Source organism: Leiobunum rupestre, chromosome 8 (genome assembly GCF_980474605.1).
Source record: "Leiobunum rupestre chromosome 8, qqLeiRupe1.1.hap1, whole genome shotgun sequence".
Classification (NCBI taxonomy): domain Eukaryota; kingdom Metazoa; phylum Arthropoda; class Arachnida; order Opiliones; family Sclerosomatidae; genus Leiobunum; species Leiobunum rupestre.
Window position 1 is genome coordinate 38,388,240 of NC_143391.1, and position 7,440 is coordinate 38,395,679.

Consider the following 7,440-nt stretch of genomic DNA (forward strand, 5'->3'; position numbering starts at 1 on the left):
GCGCATTCCTCGTACATTCCGGTGCCGACCCCCCCGTGTACCTCTACATGGAAAACCCTCAAAGATCCTGGACACTGCTACTGACCTGCCCCTCGGGTTTTATATCATTTTGCTTACCCGTGACCGTATTGACCACACGCCACTTATCTTTAAGAGATTTGGATGAATTCAATTTATTAAAGATATAGTTAGCTCTTGCATTTCTTACAAGGTTATTACAGCGATTCCGAAGGGAAATATAATCAAACCTATTTTCGGCTAATAAATCAAAATTCCACAGATAAACTCAGATAAATAATTAAAAAAAAATATTATTTAATTGAGATTGTTGCTTTGTAAATTAAGTCTCACATAATAATTTTAATATCTGTCCCTTGATAGCAGTACTATTTTTAAAGAATAAACCCCCGTTTTTTTGTTTTTTTTTTTTTCAATTTAAAAACTTCTTTTTCTATAATATATTTTATGACATTCAAATAAAGAAAGGTTTACTTTTGCACTTTCGTCTCTCACACATGGTTTAACATACGCTAACAATTTCAAAGGCTTCACACCCTAATGGTGGGAGATCTTATGCAAAAACGTGAATGCCCAATAGCTGGGTTCCCGAGCGCAGGGCCGTTTTAACTTTTCCGTAGGCCTTAGGCAAAAACCTCTCATTTACCAACTTTTCGTACCTTCGTAGGCCCTATTATATGGGATTGTAGGCCCTTATGTCTCCTAAACGTTTTGTAGGCTCTAGGCACTTTGCCTAGTCTGCCTTATGGATAAGGCGGCCCTGCCCGAGCGCCCAAATTGATACAGCAATAGTGGCGCTCGCTGACAGCATTACGTGCAGATATATTGGTTAAAGGTTTTAAATTCTAAATATCACAATAGTGAGTATGTGAATTCTAAAATATCGTGAATTGGCTAAGAACATCAATTCAAAATAACATTTCATCTGCAACTATAACCTTAGTGGTTAGCTCTTTTGCCTCGCAGCAAGAGGAGCCCATGTTCGATCTCAGATTGTGACCCTGAGTGAAAATCAGATTAATTTCTTCTGCTTTGAGTTTGCAAGTTATATCTCTGTCTATTAAACTAAAACCTTAACACATCTACGGTGGGAAAAAATCAAAAAATATCCACCACTCGAATTTATGCAATATAAATGTTTTAATAAGTTAAATTCATTTAAAAATGTAATAAATAAATAAATATAATTAGTATTTCATTTTGACGGGCGAGACGAGACGTCTTCAGTTTTCTACAATAATAATAATAATATGTGTAACTGCGGCACCCCGGTAGATTCTTATGGCATGCATGGGCTTAGGTGCAAGAACCCTTCCATTAACTGCACCTTTGAACCTCTACGTAACAGGTGGAGGGGCCACCCTTCATGCTTGTAGACTAAGGCTCTGCTTATTCCTTAAGCCAAGGTGTAAAGTATCGTGCTGAGGGCTGAATGGTACCGGGGAAGAGAAAATACGGTATCACTAACGATCCCCTCGGGGAACCAAGCGAAACTCCGTTGTAATTAGCTAGCCTCCCACCCGGGAGGAGGACTACCTTTTACTTTCCACCATAAGAAACCCCTTCACTTAAGAGGCTCAGAACGGAGGACTCCAATCCCTCGCCTGGGTCTTCCCAATCTGCGGTCGAAAAGGCTAAGGAGCATTTCCCTCCTATGTCCTAGAGTGACGCTGTAATGTTTCTTAATATGGTCATTGTATAAGATGGCTTTCCGAACAACCCTATCACTGTTGGAAATTAAATAACCAAAAATAAACATTTAAGCTATATTTTTCTTTTAAAACTTGTATTTTGTTTTACGGACCTCCTAACGGAATCGCTTCGCCGACGTCGGAGCTTTGATTTTTTATAGCTATCCCCTGTTTTGGAAATTTGAACTTTAACCCCTACAACTCTAGGCGTGAGAACCTTTTTAGTTACACATCGAGATATATACAGGGTGTCTCAATTTGCTCGATCAGGCCATTTTTCTCAAAATGTAGTTATGCTAGGGTTCTGAAATTTTCAGGGTTTATTTGTTAGGTATGGAAGGCTTTGGTTACTAAATTTCAGAAAAATCGAACGATTTTGTGCCGTTTTGGAAAATTTATTTTTTCACCGGTAGGTGTCACGCAAAATGTTTCAATAGAAAAGTTGTACGGCATAGTCGAAAGTGTAAAAATAATTTTGGTTCGGTTATTTTTCATTGAGTTTGGAGGTCGGGGGAAAAACAAATTGTACTAGCAGGCAATAGCCTTTAACGTAAACAATCGTACATAATCACAACACACATGTACATTTATTTTGGGGAACTTATGCTTTCAGCTATGTAGTTAATAATCAGATCTGCAAAAAGTTATTGTTAAAGAAAATTATTACGTTCAACACCTAATTAGACAAAGTAGACAAAGACCACGTCTTCCATTTCGACGTGGTTACGAGTAAGATCATCAAACAAAGATTTGTAGACGAAAAATTACGCTTATTTTTCTTTTGTTGTTTTTAACGTGAAATATCAATTGTCCGAGTAGTATTTAAAGCGTTTACATTTCAAAGTTAAAACATTATCTCAGCTTGGCCGATTGTTGTCCAGTATGCCTCTTTACACTCGAGATCAGCGCGCTCATATGCTAGAATTATTTTACGGAGAAGGTCGTCGTAATGCTACTCTAGTAAGTCAGTTATTTAGACGAAGATTTCCCAATTGCAGACCAAGTCATACGACGGTTCTTAGAGTGGTCCGCGACTTCGACAACTGCGGTAATATCAATCCGAGGTTTCGTGGTCGTGGTCTCCAGGACATCGACATGGAAAACACCATACTTGCCTACTTCTTCGCCTATCCTCGAGCGAGCGTCAGGACTGCCAGCTTTGACTTAGGGTTGGATCGAAACTACTCAAAAGACACCATTTTCATCCTTATCGACCGACACTTCACCAAGGACTGATGTCCGACGAATGTTCATTCGGAAGAGATGGGCCTTTCAACCGTCAAAACCAACATATGTGGGACTACGAGAATCCACACTGGGGATTTCCTCACCGCCACCAAGTGCAGTTTCGCTTAAATGTGTGGGCTGGTCTGTTAGGTGACAGAATTATTGGCCCGTTCTTCCTGCCAAATCGTCTGAACGGTCAAAACTACTTGGAGTTCCTTCAAAATGAAATATCCAACGTGTTGGACGACATTCCTCTGGACGAGTACAGACGCATCTGGTTCCAGCAAGATGGGGCGCCAGCTCACCAATATCGTGACGTGGTTGCATATCTAAACGACGAGTTTCCTGGAAGATGGATCGGAATAACTGGTCCTGTTCGTTGACCTGCAAGATCCCCTGATCTAACACCACTCGACTTTTTTCTTTGGGGATTCGTAAAAGACTACGTATACCAAACACCTGTGACGAGCGTTGAAGATTTACGACAAAGAATCATCGAAGCATGTCGCCGGGTGACTCCAGAAATGGTTCGGGGAGCATTTCGCAATATGCAACATCGTGCATATTTGTGCATTGCATCAGAAGGTGGCATTTTTGAAAACATTTTGTAGAAGTCATTAAAAAACATTTGTCACTTGGGCTAATTATTATTTGTTTATTTTTCGCAATCTTATAACTGAAATGCATGTTACCTACAATTCGTTAAAGGCTATTGCCTGCTAGTACAACTTGTTTTTCCCCCCGACCTCCAAACTCAGTGAAAAATAGGTCTTTTTCAACCGAACCAAAATTATTTTTACACTTTCGACTATGCCCTACAACTTTTCTATTGAAACATTTTGCGTGACACCTACCGGTGAAAAAATAAATTTTCCAAAACGGCACAAAATCGTTCGATTTTTCTGAAATTTAGTAACCAAAGCCTTCCATACCTAACAAATAAACCCTGAACATTTCAGAACCCTAGCATAAATACATTTTGAGAAAAATGGCCTGATCGAGCAAATTGAGACACCCTGTATATATCTCGATGTGGAACTCTTTGACGCGCACGCAGTTCCGTTAATTTCCGCCCCCTCCGACCAACCCCCTTAAAGGTAGAGTGACCGAAAAAAAACAGTTGGTCTCATTCGATAAAACTCTTTGGCGCGCACGCAGTGCCGTTAATTTCCGCCCCCTCCGACCAACCCCTTAAAGGGAGAGTGAAAAAAACAAGTTAATAAATTCATGGATATTTGTTTTATGAATTTGCGAATTTACATGACTTTTGGTGCCTAAACTACCCAAATGTTTGATATAAATTTCCTAAAATAAACCCATTTTAATCCCAGTTTAAGAATTTCTTTATATCATATTTCCACTAATTTCAATAATTTAAAAGAATTATGTTCGTCGTGTTTTGCTTACCTATTTCACCTTTGATACTTTCCGTCTATCTAATGATAGGAAATCACATGGCCTCAACAGCTTTTGTATTGGTTAATTTGGTTTGCCCACCTGGGTATCCTGAGGGTGGGCGGTGGCCACTCTTTAACATAGGATGGTAAATTATATATCAAACGATAAGAAATCACATGGCCTCAACAGCTTTTGTATTGCTTTGCCCACCCACGTCTCCTTAGGGTGGGTGGCCCCCAAGTTTTAATCCTTCAACTTAGGATGGAATTTTATATATCTAACGATAGGAAATGACATAGCCTCAACAGCTTTTGTATTGGTTTGCCCACCCGCGTATCCTGAGGGTGGGTGGTGCTCACTCTTTAACATATGATGGTAAATTATACATCAAACAATAGGAAATCACATGGGGTCAACAGCTTTTATATCAGTTTTCCCACCCGGGTCTCCTGATGGTGGGCGGCATCCACTCTTTAACTTAGGATGGAAATTTATATATCAAACGTTAAGAAATCACGTAGCCTCAACAGCTTTTGTATTAGTTTGCCTACCTGTGTCTACTAAGGGTGTATGGGTTTGCCCACTCGAATACACTGATGTGGAACTAATATTACGGCCTGGGCCGACTTGTTGTTTTTATAGTCGCACAGAAGACTCAATAATATGTTGTATTTTTTGTTAGTGGTGGTTTGACTGTCGAGATAAACATAAACAGATGTATGCTCCATTTTGTCATTAACGTTTTGTATTTTATCCAATTTTAAATCGAAGTTATTTCCCGACATAAATATTAATTTGGGTTTACTATTTCTACGTTTCTCAACAATCACAGAGGAGGAAATGGGCAACGTCCAGCGGGGGATTCTGGAGGGAGAGTTGATGGGACACCTTCATAAGGAATTTCCACCGGACCCGTAGTGCCATATTACCTACCTCTGTGGAGATGAAAAAACTGGGGAGTGGTTAAGGAAGGCCTTAGACCAGAATAACTATGTTTTGGAGGGCACGAAGCTTTTAGTCATAAAAGCCAGTAAACAACCGAAGCTTGTCAAGGTCACCTTCAGGACTATGGATGTCTGGATGAACTTGCAAAGTCCTTAAAAATCTTAACACGCCAGCGCAGCCTGAAATGGTGGCAGAGGACTCTGCTACTGAAATGTCGAACTTCGATCTGGCAGGAAAACTGGGTGACATCACCTTGGGTACCATGTCGGATATTTCCGACATTACAGTGGTGGAGAACACCTTCACCTGTAAAGTAGGGTCAGCCTAACCCACAGGGGCATCAAGTGAAGATGCGTGTGTTCTGACCGGTATTGGTGCTGGATTACTCACCAGCTAAGGGGGTGGGTACATGACTAAACCTACCCCCTTATCCGGTGAGTAACCCAACACCAACACCGGCAACTGTGGCAGGGTATGAAGGTGATTCAGATTACTCGAAAACCTTTAATGAAATTGGTTTGGTAAAAAACGAACAATTTTTCATTGAAATAATACGTCATAAAAAAACAAGTTGGTACTACCCAAAAAGGCTTACGTCTCATGAAAAAGAAAGATGAACCTATCTAATTTGAAATGATCGTATGTTTGTAAAGATAAAAAAGGGACTGTTTTTTAAGCCAAATCATTTTAAATAATTTTTTAGAGAAAATACAGTTTATATAGTAGAATTCCAGAATTCACGCATCTTATTTGGGGCAAGAATGTTGAAAGAAGTCCACGAAACCGTCTAATTTATGCCAACTGAATTTCCCACGTGTTTTTTATTTTTCACTACTCTGTCGTTTAAAGTGTGGCTCCATTTTAGTATTTAGCTTCGTTTTAAAATCATTCTCTGAACGCACTCCAGTAAAATAGAAAGATGCGTCGTTATACCTGTGAACAGCGGTCCAGGATGGTCGAATTATACTACGGAGATGGTCAATGAAATGCACGTGAAGTGAGTCGATTATTTCAAATGTTGTATCCTCACATATGTCAGATTTATAGCCCGGTGTATCGGTAAGATTTAAACCACACCACCGGAGGTCTATCATCAGAATGCCCTACGCCGGACAGGTGACAAAACCAGCATGGGTAGTAGAACCCTACTTACTGATGGTCGCACCCTCGACGCAAGCCGCTCAACCAAGCAGAAGGTGCAGCAATGGTTCGACCAGCTCGCCACTTCGCACACAGCAGTGGGAATGAGAGCGGATGCTCTGGCAACTCCGGCCGACACCCTACCTAGGAAGGTAGAGAGCCAAACCCTTTGGAAAGAGCTCCTAAAGGGGAACGACGAGCACACAGCAGCCCAAGTAACCCAACTCAGCTGGCACCGGAGATCCCGGTGGACTCCAAAAGGCCGGGAAACAGGGCCGCCGTGCCCACATATGGAGGCCCGCCGCCCCACAGCAGGCTACCCAATCCGAAGTCGGAGGTGGAGATTAGACCATTTGGACGGAGCTAACATCTCCCAGTGCGCCACCGCCCTTATGGGTTACAAGAGCCGGACCCCGACTCCCCGGTAAAGCCACCAGTTATTGCACACTCCGACCCCTTGAGGGCCGTTGTATCCTGACAGTCGTCCAAATCACCACACTGTTCTCCGTGCTGTCCGTGACTTTGAAAACGAAGGCAACGTGAATCACAGATTCCGTGGACCTGGCCATGACAACATCAACATGGAAGACACAGTCATCGTCTACTTTGTCACCTACCCTCGAGCAAGCATAAGAATGGCCTGCTCTGATTTGGACTTGTCAAAGCACTACGTTTGGAGTGTCCTTGACCGTCATAACTATCACCCATTTCGTGCCACGCTACACCAAGCACTTTACGATGGTGATCAGCGACTTCGGCTGGATTTCTGTAACTGGCTTTGTACTATGGCCGACGGAAACGAAGATTTCCTCCGTTTGATTCTTGTGTCCGATCAGTGCTCCTTTGGGAGAGACGGCCCGTTTAACAGCTAAATTAACCACATGTGGAGTGATGAAAATCCGCACTGGGGATTTCCTCACCACAATTAGGTACAATTCCGTTTAAACGTCTGGGCTGGTCTTCTGGGAGATAACGTTATTGGGCCATTTTTCTTCCGCGTCGACTCAATGGGCAGAACTAC